This window comes from Ranitomeya variabilis, chromosome 3 (genome assembly GCF_051348905.1).
Source record: "Ranitomeya variabilis isolate aRanVar5 chromosome 3, aRanVar5.hap1, whole genome shotgun sequence".
Lineage (NCBI taxonomy): Eukaryota > Metazoa > Chordata > Amphibia > Anura > Dendrobatidae > Ranitomeya > Ranitomeya variabilis.
Window position 1 is genome coordinate 380,203,275 of NC_135234.1, and position 18,973 is coordinate 380,222,247.

Consider the following 18,973-nt stretch of genomic DNA (forward strand, 5'->3'; position numbering starts at 1 on the left):
GGCTCTCCAAACGCGACATGGTGTCCGCTAACGATTGGAGCTAATTTTCCATTCAAAAAGTCAAATGGTGCTCCTTCCCTTCCGAGCCTTACCATGTGCCCAAACAGTGGTTTACCCCCACATGTGAGGTATTGGTGTACTCAGGAGAAATTGCCCAACAAATTTTAGGATCCATTTTATCCTGTTGCCCTGGAGAAAATGAAAAAATTGAGGCAAAAAGAATTTTTTTTGTGAAAAAAAAGTACTTTTTTATTTTTACGGATCAATTTGTGAAGCACCTGGGGGTTTAAAGTGCTCACTATGCATCTAGATAAGTTCCTTGGGGCGTCTAGTTTCCAAAATGGGGTCACTTGTGGGGGAGCTCCAATGTTTAGGCACACGGGGGCTCTCCAAACGTGACATGGTGTCCGCTAAAGATTGGAGCCAATTTTTCATTCAAAAAGTCAAATGGCGCTCCTTCCCTTCCAAGCCCTGCCATGCACCCAAACAGTGGTTTACCCCCACATATGAGGTATCAGCGTACTCAGGACAAATTGGACAACAACGTTCGTGGTCCAGTTTCTCCTTTTACCCTTGGGAAAATAAAAAACTGTTGCTAAAAGATAATTTTTGTGACTAAAAAGTTAAATGTTCATTTTTTCCTTCCATGTTGCTTCTGCTGCTGTGAAACACCTGAAGGGTTAATAAACTTCTTGAATGTGGTTTTGAGCACCTTGAGGGGTGCAGTTTTTAGAATGGTGTCACTTTTGGGTATTTTCAGCCATATAGACCCCTCAAACTGACTTCAAATGTGAGGTGGTCCCTAAAAAAATGGTTTTGTAAATTTTGTTGTAAAAATGAGAAATCGCTGGTCAAATTTTAACCCTTATAACTTCCTAGCAAAAAAAAAAATTTTGTTTCCAAAATTGTGCTGATGTAAAGTAGACATGTGGGAAATGTTATTTATTAACTATTTTGTGTCACATAACTCTCTGGTTTAACAGAATAAAAATTAAAAATGTGAAAATTGCGAAATTTTCAAAATTTTCGCAAAATTTCCGTTTTTTCACAAATAAACGCAGAAATTATCGTCCTAAATTTACCACTATCATGAAGCCCAATATGTCACAAAAAAACAATCTCAGAACCGCTAGGATCCGTTGAAGTGTTCCTGAGTTATTACCTCATAAAGGGACACTGGTCAGAATTGCAAAAAATGGGCAGGTCATTAAGGTCAAAATAGGCTGGGTCATGAAGGGGTTAAAGACTAAATGTCAGACAGAAAGGCCCACAAACAAACAGCAATTGAAAACCACCACAGTGAAGGCCTGGCAGAGCATCAAAAAAGAGGAAACACAGCGTCTGATGATGTCCATGAGTTCAAGACTTCAGGCAGTCATTGCCAACAAAGGGTTTTCAACCAAGTACTAAAAATTTACATTTTATTTAAAATTTTGAATCTGTCCAATTACTTTTGGTCCCTTTAAAAACAGAGTGGCACATGTTAAGGAGCTGAAACTCCTAAACCCTTCATCCAATTTTAATGTGGATACCCTCAAATGAAAGCTGAAAGTCTGAACTTCAACTGCATCTGAATTGTTTTGTTTAAAATTCATTGTGGTAATGTCTATAACCAAAATTAGAAAAATGTTGTCTCTGTCCAAATATATATGGACTTAACTGTATGTAGATGTAGAAAGTCAGCGGTGAAGGGAGTCAGTTATCTGTCTGGTATATTTATGTTTACAAAAGCAATTACAGTTCCGGTTAGGGGAGTAAAACACCAGTTGAAACTTACCTTTCTCGCCACTCATACTTTTCATTACAGAGAAATTAAACTTTAATACTTTAGTCAAATGACTGTGCCTATCCTTCATAAGTGAATTTCCAAAATAACTCGGCACTTGAGTGCCGAGTTATTTTGGATATTTGCTATTAAGGGTGGGATACCCTACGTGAGCACCGATACCCGCAACTAGCAGAGTGCCGTGTTTTGTTTTACTTTTATCCTTCATAAGTGGTCAGAATATGGCAAGAGCTTTGCTCTTTGAAGTAAACCAAGCCTGGCGCCAACCGTAGCCTTCACTGATGTCTGACAGCTCTTAGGTTACTGGAGTCTGCTGCGAAATCTGAAGGTTGTGCCCTGCATTCCCTGTCTAGAGGACGTGCAGTACTATCTAACTCACTATCATACTGCACACGTATGTGTGACATTTTACAACAAAAAACTGAGCAGCACCTCCAAACAGAATGAAGCAAGTGTGAACAGGTGCAAGCTGCTATGACTGCATAATATACAAAAGAATACAACAGCACACTGTCCGCGCTAAGATATGGGCAAACATTAAATATATGAAATTTAGATTGCATTACTGCTATATAAAATATACTTTAAAATACTTGCATTGCAGTATGACCACAGTGATTTAATGAAGCAGAGCAGATCTGGAATTTTTTTCTCATGCTGATGCTGCGATTGGCAGAGTATCTCACACAGATGCTATATGCTAATGTGATCCCAGCCTTAGGCCCAGTGCATACAGTGTGTTTTTTTCCATGCAAAAAAGGGCCAAAAAAGCTATGGAATCCTTATGCCAGCTAATTCAATGACAATCCTGATGTTTTGATGTTTTGTGCACATGATCAATAATTTTCCTTGAGTATTTCCAGTGCATTTTTTTCTGCAGCATGTCAATCCTTTGTGCGGATTTTTAGCATATTTCATCCATTGACTTCAATGGAGTCAGTCTAATCTGCAGGTATCAAAATGTTTGAAGATTTGCTGAGTTTTTGCTTGCGTTTTTACGGCTTCCTATGGTGTTTCCCACACTGTCATCTGTGTGACAGCGTGGAAGACACCGGCAAAGTGGCACTGATCGGCGGTTATGCTACCGCTTTCAGAGCACTGCGGGGTCATGCTGTTAAATGTCGGCGAGACCCCACAGCTGTGACCCACGGTAAAAAGCTTACTGCAGACGTCAGCTGATGAGATACTACTCCTCACATCAGGCTCCTGTTGTCACTGATAACAGTGATAGCAGGAGCCGCTGATGGGAGTAGTCTCTCGGCAGCCGCAGCCTGTGCTAAAACTTAAAAAAAAAAAAGTAAAATAATTAAAAACATATTCAAATAAAAATAAGAATCACCTAACACCAAATCCCCCATGCGCTCGTCTCCTATAAAAAATGTAAAATAAAAAAAAATATACTCACCTTAACGTCCAATCCCCGATGCCCTTGTCTCCTGTAAACAATCCAAAGTGATAAACAACCATATACTCTCTAGTCCACCATAGTTCCCCTTAATCCAGAGTGTCCAATGGCGATCTCACATGTAGAACAGTGACATTAGATGTGACTGCTCTAACCGGCCGCCGACTACACACTGACAGAAGAGTCATCGCTCCCACAGTGTAGAGCGCTGAGCTGCGGTGAGAGAGTTCACCGAAGTTCATCAGCTGATGAGCTCCAGTGATCTTTCTCACAAAAGCTCAGCGCTACACACTGCGGGAGTGATTACCTCCTGTGTCAATGTGTAGCCGGCAGTGACTGCTCTCAATCAGGATCGTCATGGGACATTATGGATTATTATCTTCTCGGAGGACAGGTGAGGAATATTGTGGTTTATTATTTTATTTTTGTTACAGGAGATGTTGGTTTCAGTGGATTAGGCATTCGGGGAGTATGGTTCAATTTAGATTCAATAAAGGACTTTATTGTTTTTTTTATACTATGACTATGAGGTTAGTAATGGGGGTGTCTTATAGATCCATGAACCCATCTCAACCATTACCCCACTTTCCACTGCACCAGGGCAAGTGGGAAGAGCGAGGCTACGCGCCTCATTTGACGCATCTTATAGATGCGCCTTTTCTGGGGTGGCTGAGCGCTGATGTTTTTAGTCTGGGAGGGGGGCAATATCCATGGCTCCTTCCTAGGCTATTAATATCAGCCCACAGCTGTCTGCCCAGCCTTTGCTGGTCAGATTTTATAGGGGACCCCTATGTCAATTTTTTTCTGGGAACCCCATGTAAACTAGCCAGTAAAGTCTAAGCAAACAGCTGCGAGCGGACACTAATAGCTTGGGAACCTTTATGGCCATTGGCTCCTTCCCAGAATATTAACATCAGCCCTCAGCTGTTGGTTTTCCCTCCGCTGGTCATGAAAATTATGCGAAAGCCCATGCAATTTTTCTTTTTCATTTTTTTGTAGAAATTAACAGTTGCTGTTTGATTACAGCCTGTGTAGGTTCATTCTGTTAATGTTCCTACATAGGCTGGTTACAGTGTGTGTTTTACTTACCAACTTAGTGTCAAGGGTGTCAGGCTGACACCTTTTCATTGCTAAACCAAGGGCTTGGTGTCAATGACAGCTGCTGTCACCAAGCCCTAATCCCATTACCCTGATGCTACTGCATCAGAATGAAAAAGGTGTTCAACCAAGAAATTACATCACAAAACTTTTTTTTTAAATATCTTTATTTAGCTCAAAAAGCCTTCAATGCTGTACAAAAACACATGCAAGAACCGCATACAAAACCGCGTCAAAATACGCGTTTTTGCTGCCAAGAGAAGTAGAAACCTTGCAGAAATTTCTGCAAATACTCAATGTGCGCACATAGCCTTAAGCATGGCAGACTCTATTTAAGTAATAAAATATATCTAAACTATATATAGATTATCAAAACAAACAGGGGGAACAGAAGTAACGGGAGGGATATATTCAAAATAAACAAAAAGGTGAGAACCCCATATTGGATCCCACCCTAGCAAGCCACTAGGCTTAACTTTCATTAACCCCTTGGTGACAGAGCCAATTTGGTACTTAATGACCGAGCCAATTTTTACAATTCTGACCAGTGTCACTTTATGAGGTTATAACTCTGGAACGCTTTATCGGATCCCGCTGATTCTGAGATTGTTTTTTCGTGACATGTTGTACTTCAAGTTAGTGGTAACATTTCTTCGATATTACTTGCGATTATTTATGAAAAAAATGGAAATATGGCGAAAATTTTTAAAATTTTGCAATTTTCAAACTTTGTATTTTTATGCCCTTAAATCAGAGAGATATGTCACAAAAAATAGTTAATAAATAACATTTCTCACATGTCTACTTTACATCAGCACAATTTTGGAAACAATTTTTTTTTTTGTTAGGGAGTTATAAGGGTTAAAAGTTGACCAGCAATTTCTCATTTTTACAACACCATGTTTTTTTTAGGGACCACATCACCTTTGAAGTGATTTTGAGGGGTCTATATGATAGAAAATAACCAAGTGTGACACCATTCTAAAAACTGCACCCCTCAAGCTGCTCAAAACCACATTCAAGAAGTTTATTAACCCTTTACGTACTTCACAGGAACTAAAACAATGTGGAAGAAAAAAATGAACATTTTACTTTTTTTTGCAAACATTTTACTTCAGAACCATTTTTTTTAATTTTCACAAGTGTAAAAACAGAAATTTAACCACAAATTTTGTTGTGCAATTTTTCCTGAGTACACCGATACCCCATATGTGGAGGTAAACCACTGTTTGGGCGCACCGCAGAGCTTGGAAGTGAAGGAGCACCGTTTGACTGTTTCAATGCAGAATTGGCTGGAATTGAGATCGGACGCCATGTCGCGTTTGGAGAGCCCCTAATGTGCCTAAACAGTGGAAACCCCCCACAAGTGACACCATTTTGGAAACTAGACCCCCCAAGGAACTTATCTAGATGTGTGGTGAGCACTTTGAACCCCCAAGTGCTTCACAGAAGTTTATAACGTAGAGCCGTGAAAATAAAAAATCGCATTTGTTTTCACAAAAATGATTTTTTCGCCCACAAATTCTTATTTTCACAAGGGTAACAGGAGAAATTAGACCACAAAAGTTGTTGTGCAATTTCTCCTGAGTACGTCGATACCCCATATGTGGAGGTAAACCACTGTTTGGGCGCACCGCAGAGCTTGGAAGTGAAGGAGCACCGTTTGACTTTTTCAATGCAGAATTGGCTGGAATTGAGATCGGATGCCATGTCGCGTTTGGAGAGTCCCTGATGTGCCTAAACAGTGGAAACCCCCCACAAGTGATACCATTTTGGAAACTAGACCCCTTAAGGAACTTATCTAGATGTGTGGTGAGCACTTTGAACCCCCAAGTGCTTCACAGAAGTTTATAACGTAGAGCCGTGAAAATAAAAAATCTCATTTTTTCTACAAAAATGATCTTTTTGCCCCCAAATTTTTATTTTCACAAGGGTAACAGGAGAAATTAGACCACAAAAGTTGTTGTGCAATTTCTCCTGAGTACGTCGATACCCCATATATGGGGGTAAACCACTGTTTGGGCGCACCGCAGAGCTTGGAAGAGAAGGAGTGTCGTTTTACTTTTTCAATGTAGAATTGGCTGGAATTGAGATCGGACGCCATGTCACGTTTGGAGAGCCGCTGATGTGCCTAAACAGTAGAGACCCCCCACATATGACACCATTTTGGAAACTAGACCCCTTAAGGAACTTATCTAGATGTGTGGTGAGCACTTTAAACCCCCAGGTGCTTCACAGAAGTTTATAACGTAGAGCCGTGAAAATAAAAAAATCGCATTTTTTCTACAAAAATGATCTTTTTGCCTCCAAATTTTTATTTTACTAAGGGTAACAGGAGAAAATGGACCCCAGAAGCTGTTGTACAATTTGTCTTGAGTACGCCGACACCCCATATGTGGGGGTAAACCACTGTTTGGGCGCATGGCTGAGCTCGGAAGCAAAGGAGCGCCATTTGACTTTTCAATGCAAAATTGACTGGAATTGAGATCGGACGCCATGTCGCGTTTGGAGAGCCCCTGATGTGCCTAAACAGCAGAAACCCCCCAAAAGTGACCCCATTTTGGAAACTAGACCCCCCATGGAACTTATCTAGATGTGTAGTGAGAACTTTGAATTCCCAAGTGCATCACAGAAGTTTATAATGCAGAGTCGTGAAAATAAAAAATATATATTTTTTAACAATAAAGATTTTTTAGCCCCCAAGTTTTTATTTTCACAAGGGTAACAAGAGAAATTGGACCCCAAAAGTTGTTGTCCAATTTGTCCTGAGTATGCTGGTACCCCATATGTGGGGGTAAACCACTGTTTGGGCGCACGGCAGAGCTCGGAAGGGAAGGAGTGCCATTTTGGAATGCAGACTTTGATAGAATTGTCTGCGGGCGTTATGTTGCCTTTGCAGACCCCTAATGTACCTAAACAGTAGAAACCCCCAACAAGTGACCCCATTTTGGAAAATAGACCCCCCAAGGAACTTATCTAGATATGTGGTGAGAACTTTGAATGCCCAAGTGCTTCACAGAAGTTTATAATGCAGAGTAGTGAAAATAAAAAATATTTTTTTTCCCACAAAAAAGATTTTTTTAGCCCCCAAATTTTTATTTTCACAAGGGTAACAAGAGAAATTGGACCCCAAAAGTTGTTGTCCAATTTGTCCTGAGTATGCTGGTACCCCATATGTGGGGGTAAACCACTGTTTGGGCGCACGGCAGAGCTCGGAAGGGAAGGAGCGCCATTTTGGAATGTAGACTTTGATAGAATTGTCTGCGGGCGTTATGTTGCGTTTGCAGACCCCTAATGTACCTAAACAGTAGAAACCCCCAACAAGTGACCCCATTTTGGAAAATAGACCCCCCAAGGAACTTATCTAGATATGTGGTGAGAACTTTGAATGCCCAAGTGCTTCACAGAAGTTTATAATGCAGAGTAGTGAAAATAAAAAATATTTTTTTTCCCACAAAAAAGATTTTTTTAGCCCCCAAATTTTTATTTTCACAAGGGTAACAAGAGAAATTGGACCCCAAAAGTTGTTGTCCAATTTGTCCTGAGTATGCTGGTACCCCATATGTGGGGGTAAACCACTGTTTGGGCGCACGGCAGAGCTCGGAAGGGAAGGGGCGCCATTTTGGAATGCAGACTTTGATAGAATTGTCTGCGGGCGTTATGTTGCGTTTGCAGACCCCTAATGTACCTAAACAGTAGAAACCCCCACAAGTGACCAAATTTTGGAAACTAGACCCCCTAAGGAACTTATCTAGATATGTGGTGAGAACTTTGAAAGCTCAAGTGCTTCACAGAAATTTATAATGCAGAGTAGTGAAAATAAAAAAATATATTTTTTTCCAACAAAAAAGATTTTTAGCCCCCAAGTTTTTATTTTCACAAGGGTAACAGGAGAAATTGGACCCCAAAAGTTGTTGTCCAATTTATCCCGAGTACGCTGATGCCCCATATGTGGGGGTAAACCACTGTTTGGGCGCACGGCAGAGCTCAGAAGGGAGGGAGTACCATTTGACTTTTTTAGCGCAAAATTGGCTGTCGTGTTTGGAGACCCCCTGATGTACCTAAACAGTGGAAACCCCCCAATTCTAACTCCAACCCTAACCCCAACACAGCCCTAACCCTAATCTCAACCCGATCCATAATCCTAATCACAACCCTAACGATAATCACAACCCTAACCCCAAAACAGCCCTAATCTCAACCCTAACCATAACCCTAATCAAAACCCTAAATCCAACACACCCCTAACCCTAATCCCAACCCTAACCCTAATCCCAACCCTAATCCCAAACGTAACACTAATCCCAACCCTAATCCAAACCCTAACCCTAATCCCAACTCTAACCCTAACTTTAGCCCCAACCCTAACTTTAGCCCCAACCCTAACCATAACTTTAGCCCCCGTCGTCACAAAAAAAGTTCAATGTAACCTTTTTTTTGTACGTCGCGTCCGCCATTTCCGCGGATGCGTGGCCGTAACTCTGCCCCCTCCTCCCCAGGACATAGACTGGGCAGCGGATGCGTTGAAAAACTGCATCCGCTGCCCACGTTGTGCACAATTTTCACAACGTGCGTCGGTACATCGGGCCGACGCATTGCGACCGCCCCGTACCGACGCAAGTGTGAAAGAAGCCTAAGGCTACTTTCACACTAGCGTCGTACTCGGCCCATCGCAGTGTGTCGGGCCGACGTACCGACGCTAGCGTTGTAAGCGCCGCACAACGGGTGCAGCGGATGCTGTTTTTTCAACGCATCCGCTGCCCCATTGTGAGGTGCGGGGAGGCGGGGGCGGAGTTCCGGCCACGCATGTGCGGTCGGAAATGGCGGACACGTCGCACAAAAAAGTTACATGTAGTTTTTTTTGTGTCGACGGTCCGCCGAAGCATGACGCATCCGTCGCACGACGGATGCGACATGTGGCAATCCGTCGCAATGCGTCGCTAATGCAAGCCAATGGAGAAAAAACGCATCCTGCAAGCACTTTTGCAGGATGCGTTTTTTCTCCAACGACGCATTGCGACGGAAGCCAAAAAACGCTAGTGTGAAAGTAGCCTAACCCTAACCCTAGCCCTAACCCTAAATTTAGCCCCAACCCTAACCCTAACTCTAACCCTAACCCTAACCCTAACTCTAACCCTAACCCTAACTCTAACCCTAACCCTAACCCTAACTCTAACCCTAACCCTAACCCTAATTTTAGCCCCAACTTGTCTTCTCCTGCCGGCCGGCAGATGGCAGCAGATGGCGGGCGCACTGCGCATGCGCCCGCCATGATGAAAAAGCCGGCTGGCAGGAGAAGACAGAAGAGGACCCAGGGACCCCGGGTGAGTATGATAGGGTCCCCGAATCCCCCTATTTCTCTGTCCTCTGATGTGCGATCACATCAGAGGACAGAGAAATAACTGATCGCTTTTTTTTTTTTTGCGGTCGCCGGTAAACTGTTAATTACCGGCGATCGCAAAGCAGGGGTCGGTGCAAACCGACCCCGATCATGTTCTTTGGGGTCTCGGCTACCCCCGGCAGCCGAGACCCCAAAGAACATCCGGGTGCCGGGCGGCGGGCGCACTGCGCATGCGCCCGCTATTTTTTCCCGGAAAAAAGATGGCGGCGCCCATCGGGAGCCACGAGGAGCACCGGGGGAGATAGGTGAGTATTGGGGGGCTATTGGGGGCCATCGGGGACCACATTTCTCTGTCCTCCGATGTGCGATCACATCGGAGGACAGAGAAATTAAACGGCAAATCGCGTTTTTTTGTTGCGACCGCCGGTAAACGGTTAATTACCGGCGATCGCAACTCGGGGGTCGGTAAAAACCCCCCGAATCATGTTCTCTGGGGTCTCGGCTACCCTCGGCAACCGAGACCCCAGAGAAAATCCGACTCTGGGGGGCGCTATTCACTTTTTAATTAACGGCGCTGTGGATTAAGTACCCTTAGCGGCCGCCGTTAAAAGGCGTATCGGCGGTCGTTAAGGGGTTAAATTGACTAAAATACATAAGGGGTGTTGATAAAAATGTCCCTAATCTGCCTTCTATTTATGACGATACAATACTTTATTGATCCCGGGGGAAATTACGGTATTACAGCAGCAATACAAACAGCAGTACATAAAATATTAGGACACAGATCTTGCAAAAGTATACCAACATTACATAAATAAATGTGGGTAGTTCAGGTATATACACTGTGTGCAGAATTATTAGGCAAGTTGTATCATGTATCATGTATATCAGAGGTGTCAAACTGCATTCCTCGAGGGCCGCCAACAGGTCATGTTTTCAGGATTTCCTTGTATTGCACAGGTGATAATTTAATCACCTGCACAGAATGATTCCAGCACCTTGTGGAATGCTAAGGAAATCCTGAAAACATGACCTGTTGGCAGCCCTCGAGGAATGCAGTTTGACACCTCTGATGTATATATATATATCACATGATACTTTTTATACATGTTGTCCCACTCCAAGCTGTTCAGGCTTGAGAGCCAACTACCAGTTAAGTAAATCAGGTGATGTGCGTCAATGTAATGAGGAGGGGTGTTGTCTAATGACATCAAAACCCTATATAAGGTGTACTTAATTATTAGGCAACTTGGTTTCCTTTGGCAAAATGGGTCAGAAGAGAGATTTGACGGGCTCTGAAAAGTCCAAAATTGTGAGATGTCTTGCAGAGGGATGCAGCAGTCTTGAAATTGCCAAACTTTTGAAGCATGATCAATGAACAATCAAGTGTTTCATGGCAAATAGCCAACAGGGTCGCAAGAAGCGTGTTGGGCAAAAAAGGTGCAAAATAACTGCCCATGAATTGAGGAAAATCAAGCGTGAAGCAGCCAAGATGCCATTTGCCACCAGTTTTGCCATATTTCAGAGCTGCACAAGGTGTGCAATACTCAGGGACATGGCCAAGGTAAGGAAGGCTGAAAAATGACCACCTTTGAACAAGAAACATAAGATAAAACGTGAAGACTGGGCCAAGACAGCAACTTATTTTCTGCGGGACGAATTGTACTTTTGAACAACATCATTGGTTTTACCATGTCATGTACTGGAAAACGGGAAAAATATTCCAAGTGCCGTGAAATTGCCAAAAAAATTGCAATCCCACACTTGTTTTTTGTTTGGCTTTTTTGCTAGATTCACTAAATGCTAAAACTGACCTGCCGTTGTGATTCTCCAGGTCATTACGAATTCATAGACACCAAACATGTCTAGGTTATTTTTTATCTAAGCGGTGAAAAAAATTCAAAACTTTGCTAAAAAAAAAAATTGCGCCATTTTCCGATACCCGGAGCGTCTCCATTTTTCGTGATCTGGGGTCGGGTGAGAGCTTGTTTTTTTGCGTGCTGAGCTGAGCTGACGTGCTGGCATCAACAACCACAGAAGTCTCAAGGAGACCTCTGGTTACTATGCCGACACATCGCTGACCCTCGATCATGTGACGGGGGTCAGTAATGCGCACATTTCCGGCCCAATGGCCAGAAGCGGTAGTTAAATGCAGCTGTCAGCATTCTGTAATGCTGTAGATAAGCCCCCGATGTATCCTGAAAGATGAAAAAAAGAGGTTAGATTATACTCACCCAGGGGCGGTCCCGGTCCGATGGGCGTCGATGTCCGGGGCCTCCCATCTTCATAGGATGACGTCCTCTTTTTGTCTTCACGCTGCGGCTCAGGTGTACTTTGTCTGCCCTGTTGAGGGCAGAGCAAAGTACTGCAGTGCGCAGGCACCGGATCTCTCTGACCTTTCCCGGCGCCTGCGCATTGCAGTACTTTGCTCTGCCCTCAACCGGGCAGACAAAGTACGCCTGCGCCGGAGCAGCGGTGTGAAGACAAGAGGACGTCATCCTTTGAAGATGGGAGGCCCCAGACCGCGATGCCCATCGGATCGGACCGCCCGCCCAGGTGAGTATAATCTAACCTCTTTTTCTCATCTTTCAGGTTACATCTGGGGCTTATCTACAGCATTCCAGAATGCTGTAGATCAGCCCCTGATGCCGGTGGGTTTAGCTCAACTTACATTTTGGGGGTGACAGGTTCCCTTTAAAGTTTGAGAAATTCAGGAAATAGTTTGTACCTTCTGCTATAGGGATGTATAATAATTTCCTAAGGGTGGTAGACAACAACGACTGCCGATGTACTAATGTCAATTAACAGTGACTGACACTGTGTGCAGAATTATTAGGCAAATTGTATTTTAGAGGATTATTTTTATTATTGATCAACAACTATGTTCTCAATCAACCCAAAAGTCTCATAAATATCAAAGCTTAATATTTTTGGAGTTTGGAGTGTTTTTTTTTTTTAGATTTGGCTATCTTAGGAGGATATCTGTTTGTGCAGGTAACTATTACTGTGCAGAATTATTAGGCAACTTAATAAAAACAAATATATTCCCATCTCACTTATTTTCACCAGGTAAACCAATATAACTGCACAAAATTTAGAAATAAACATTTCTCACATGCAAAAACAAAACCCCCAAAAAATTAGTGACCAATATAGCCACCTTTCTTTCTGATGACACTCAACAGTGTTCCATCCATAGATTCTGTCAGTTGCTTGATCTGTTTACGATTAACATTGCGTGCAGCAGCCACCACAGTCTCCCAGACACTGTTCCGAGAGGTGTACTGTTTTTCCTCCCTGTAGATCTTACATTTTATGAGGGACCGCAGATTCTCTATGGGGTTCAGATCAGGTGAACAAGGGGGCCATGTCATTATTTTTTCTTCTTTGAGACCTTTACAGGCCAGCCACGCTGTGGAGTAGTTGGAGGCATGTGAAAAAGAAGTTGTATTCCAGAAACTGGCAGTAGGTCTGGGAGTTGAGCTTCACTCCATCCTCAACCCGAAAAGGTCTCACAAGTTCATCTTTCATGATACCAGCCCATACCAGTGCCCCACCTCCACCTTGCTGGCGTCTGAGTCGGAGTTGAGCTCTCTGCCCTTTACTCATCCAGCATCTGGCCCATCAAGAGTCACTCTCATTTCAACAGTCCATAAAACCTTTGAAAAATCAGTCTTAGGCCAGTCTCACACGTCCAGATAATTCCGGTACCAGAAAAATCAGTACCGGAGTTATCCGTGTCCGTGAGCTCATGTGGCACATCAGTTTGGCACATGTGCGGCAACCGTGTGCCGACTGGGTACCACACGGACCGTGCAGGAGACAGCGCTACAGTAAGCGCTGTCCGCTGCTTTTGGTGCTGAAGCAGCCATTCATCCCTTCTCTCCAGCAGCGGGCGCACAGGGGGTTGGTTACCGGGAACTTTATTTCAACCACAAAAAAAACCAAAAAACAATTTTTCATTCCTTCTCTCCAGCGAACGCTGCTGGAGAGAAGGGATGAATGGCGGCTTCAGCACAAGCTGGGGGGACAGCGCTTACTGTAGCGCTGTCTCCTGCACGGCACACGGACTGCACACGGACAGCATCCGTGTGCGGTACGTGTTTTACACGGACCCATTACTTTAGTGGGTCCGTGCGCTCCCACGAACACTGACATGTCTCCGTGTTTTTCAAACGGACACACAGTCCGTGAAAACACGCTGACATGTGCAGAGACACATTGATTTTAACGTGTCTACGTGAGTCAGTGTCTCCGGTACGTGAGAAAACTGTCACCACACATACCGGAGCCACTGACGTGTGAAACCGGCCTTAAGACATTTCTTGGCCCAGTCTTCAGGTTTTATCTTATGTTTCTTGTTCAAAGGTGGTAATTTTTCAGCCTTCCTTACTTTGGCCATGTCCCGGAGTATCGCACACCTTGTGCTTTTTGTTACTCCAGTAACGTTGCAGCTCTGAAATATGGCAAAACTGGTGGCAAAAGGCATCTTGACGCTTGATTTTCCTCAATTCATGGGCAGTTATTTTGCACCTTTTTTGCCCAACACGCTTCTTGCAACCCTGTTGGCTATTTGCCATGAAACGCTTGATTGTTCAGTGATCATGCTTCAAAAGTTTGGCAATTTCAAGACTGCTGCATCCCTCTGCAAGACATCTCACAATTTTGGACTTTTCAGAGCCCGTCAAATCTCTCTTCTGACCCATTTTGCCAAAGGAAACGAAGTTGCCTAATAATTAAGCACACTTTACAGTCATGGCCAAAAGTATTCACACCCCTGCAATTCTGTCAGATAATACTCAGTTTCTTCCTGAACATGATTGCAAACACAAATTTTTTGGTATTATTATCTTCATTTAATTTGTCTTAAATGAAAAAAAATAAACACAAAAAGAATTGTTCTAAAGCCAAATTGGATATAATTCCACACCAAACATAAAAAGGGGGTGGACAAAAGTATTGGCACTGTTCGAAAAATCATGTGATGCTTCTCTAATTTGTGTAATTAACAGCACCTGTAACTTACCTGTGGCACCTAACAGGTGTTGGCAAGAACTAAATCACACTTGCAGCCAGTTGACATGGATTAAAGTTGACTCAACCTCTGTCCTGTGTCCTTGTGTGTACCACATTGAGCATGGAGAAAAGAAAGAAGACCAAAGAACTGTCTGAGGACTTGAGAAACCAAATTGTGAGGAAGCATGAGCAATCTCAAGGCTACAAGTCCATCTCCAGAGACCTGAATGTTCCTGTGTCTACCGTGCACACAGTGTCATCAAGAAGTTTAAAGCCCATGGCACTGTGGCTAACCTCCCTAGATGTGGACGGAAAAGAAAAATTGACAACAGATTTCAACGCAAGAATGTGCGGTTGTTGGATAAAGAACCTCGACTAACATCCAAACAAGTTCAAGCTGCCCTGCAGTCCGAGGGTACAACAGTGTCAACCCTTACTATCCATCGGTGTCTGAATGAAAAGGGACTGTATGGTAGGAAACCCAGAAAGACCCCACTTCTTACCCCGAGACATAAAAAAGCCAGGCTGGAGTTTGCCAAAACTTACCTGAAAAAGCCTAAAACGTTTTGGAAGAATGTTCTCTGGTCAGATGAGACAAAAATAGAGCTTTTTGGGCAAAGGCATCAACATAGAGTTTACAGGAGAAAAAAAGAGGCATTCAAAGAAAAGAACATGGTCCCTACAGTCAAACATGGCGGAGGTTCCCTGATGTTTTGGGGTTGCTTTGCTGCCTCTGGCACTGGACTGCTTGACCGTGTGCATGGCATTATGAAGCCTGAAGACTACCAACAAATTTTGCAGCATAATGTAGGGCCCAGTGTGAGAAAGCTGGGTCTCCCTCAGAGGTCATGGGTCTTCCAGCAGGACAATGACCCAAAACACACTTCAAAAAGCACTAGAAAATGGTTTGAGAGAAAGCACTGGAGACTTCTAAGGTGGCCAGCAATGAGTCCAGACCTGAATCCCATAGAACACCTGTGGAGAGATCTAAAAGTGGCAGTTTGGAGAAGGCACTCTCCAAATATCAGGGACCTGGAGCAGTTTGCCAAAGAAGAATGGTCTAAAATTCCAGCAGAGCATTGTAAGAAACTCATTGATAGTTACCGGAAGCGGTTGGTCGAAGTTATTTTGGCTAAAGGTTGTGCAACCAAGTATTAGGCTGAGGGTGCCAATACTTTTGTCTGGCCCATTTTTGGAGTTTTGTTCGAAATGATCAATGTTTTGCTTTTTGCTTCATTCTCTTTTGTGTTTTTTTCATTTAAGACAAATTAAATGAAGATAATAATACCAAAGAATTTGTGTTTGCAATCATTTTCAGGAATAAACTGAGTATTATCTAACAGAATTGCAGGGGTGTGAATACTTTTGGCCATGACTGTATATAGGGTTTTGATGTCATTAGACAACACCCCTCCTCATTACATTGATGCACAAAACCTAATTTACTTAATTGACAGTTGGCTCTCAAGCCTGAACAGCTTGGAGTAGGACATGTATAAAAAGTATCATGTGAATATATATATCACATGATACAACTTGCCTAATAATTCTGCACGCAGTGTATATACCTGAACTACCCACATTTATTTATGTAATGTTGGTATACTTGTGCAAGAACTGTGTCCTAATATTTTATGTACTGCTGTTTTTATTGCTGCTTTAATACCGTAATTTCCCCCGGGATCAATATTGTATCGTCATAAATAGAAGGCAGATTAGGGACATTTTTTATCAACACCCCTTATGTATTTTAGTTAATTTAATGAAAGTTAAGCCTAGTGGCTTGCTAGGGTGGGATCCAATATGGGGTCCTCACCTTTTTGTTTATTTTGAATACATCCCTCCCGTTATTTGTTCCCCGTTTGTTTTGATAATCTATATATAGTTTAGATATATTTTATTACTTAAATAGAGTCTGCCATCAGCTTAAGGCTATGTGCGCACATTGAGTATTTGCAGAAATTTCTGCAAGGTTTCTACTTCTCTTGGCAGCAAAAACGCGTATTTTGACGCGGTTTTGTATGCGGTTCTTGCATGTGTTTTTGTACAGCATTGAAGGCTTTTTGAGCTAAATAAAGATATTTAAAAAAAAAAGTTTTGTGATGTAATTTCTTGGTTGAACACCTTTTTCATTCTGATGCAGTAGCATCAGGGTAATGGGATTAGGGCTTGGTGACAGCAGCTGTCATTGACACCAAGCCCTTGGTTTAGCAATGAAAAGGTGTCAGCCTGACACCCTTGACACTAAGTTGGTAAGTAAAACACACACTGTAACCAGCCTATGTAACCTTCCCTGAGGAAGCGGTGAAGACACAAGACGCGAAACGCGCGTTGGGGTAGCATTTCAGTGTCCAGACGGGTCATTACGGATATTTATGGGTAATTAACCCTTCTCACTTTTGCACCTTATCTTTTACATATTGTGGGGTGTTTACTTATGATGCACCACATGGTCAGTGTGGTTGTATTATCGCAATACTTATCTTTAGTTGGTATGCATCTACTTTCATTGCACATGTGTAGAGATTGGTAACACTCACGGCCACAATATATGATTTATTTTTGTCCCGTTCTGTGAACCTGCAGTACTAGATGCACTTTGGATATAGTTATTTGTTACTATTTATAACATGATGTTGTACTATATATGATGAAATTTTAGGTTGAAATTGAAGTTTTCAATAAATATGTTCTAATGTTACTCGTATGGCTAGTTTTTGACTCTTGTCTCTCTAATATTAGCTAATTGTTAATTGAGTCGCCATGTGCTTATAACTAACTGACGTTTATATCTGTACACACTGTAACCAGCCTATGTAGGAACATTAACAGAATGAACCTACACAGGCTGTAATCAAACAGCAACTGTTAATTTTAACAAAAAAATGAAAAAGAAAAATTGCATGGGCTTCCGCATAATTTTCATGACCAGCGGAGGGAAAACCAACAGCTGAGGGCTGATGTTAATATTCTGGGAAGGAGCCAATGGCCATAAAGGTTCCCAAGCTATTAATGTCCGCTCGCAGCTGTTTGCTTAGACTTTACTGGCTAGTTTACATGGGGTTCCCAGAAAAAAATTGACATAGGGGTCCCCTATAAAATCTGACCAGCAAAGGCTGGGCAGACAGCTGTGGGCTGATATTAATAGCCTAGGAAGGAGCCATGGATATTGCCCCCCTCCCAGACTAAAAACATCAGCTCTCAGCCACCCCAGAAAAGGCGCATCTATAAGATGCGCCAAATGAGGCGCGTAGCCTCGCTCTTCCCACTTGCCCTGGTGCAGTGGAAAGTGGGGTAATGGTTGGGATGGGTTCATGGATCTATAAGACACCCCAATTACTAACCTCATAGTATAAAAAAAAAACAATAAAGAAAACTGGAGACGCTACGGGTATCAGAAAATGGCGCAATTTTTTTAAATTTTTTAGCAAAGTTTTGAATTTTTTTTTCACTGCTTAGATAAAAAATAACCTAGACATGTTTGGTGTCTATGAATTCGTAATTTCAAAAAACTGACCGTCACATCCAAACATAGATCAAGTGTGAACAGGTGCTGAACCTAGAGTCGCCAACTCGTACAGTCAAAAAAACAAGGCAGCACACTGTAGTGCCAAAACCTGCACACATGAAAGTTAGACTGCATTACTGCACTAGAAATATGAAAAAATGAGAGCATTTAGCACATAAATTGGCCAATTTACGTGTACCTGAGAGATGCCTTGAAGTGGCTACCAGGTACACATAAATTGGCCAATGTATTTTTTCATATTTCTAGTGCAGTAATGCAGTCTAACTTTCATGTTTGCATGTTTTGGCGCTACAGTGTGCTGCCTTGTTTTTTTTACTATGAACTCGTAATGACCTGGAGAATCACAATGGCAGGTCAGTTTTAGCATTTAGTGAAGGTAGCAAAACAGCCAAACAAAAAACAAGTGTAGGATTGCACTTTTTTTTGCTATTTCACCGCACTTGGAATATTTTTCCCGTTTTCCAGTACATGACATGGTAAAACCAATGATGTCGTTCAAAAGTACAACTCGTCCCACAAAAAACAAGCCCTCACATGGCCATATTGATGGAAAAATAAGCTATGGCTCTGGGAAGGAGGGGAGCGAAAAGCGAACACGCCCCGGGTCATGAAGGGGTTAATCACCATGTTGCCTACACAGTGACTATGACCTGGCAATAAGAGTCCTCAGGCCGGTATGAATAGGCCGGTGACAGGCTCCCGGTGACAGGCTCCCGGTGACAGGCTCCCGGACACCTGGGCCTCCCTGTGGCCGTCACCTCCTGTCAGCAGTGCCCCCGGCCCCTCTTCCCCGCCCCC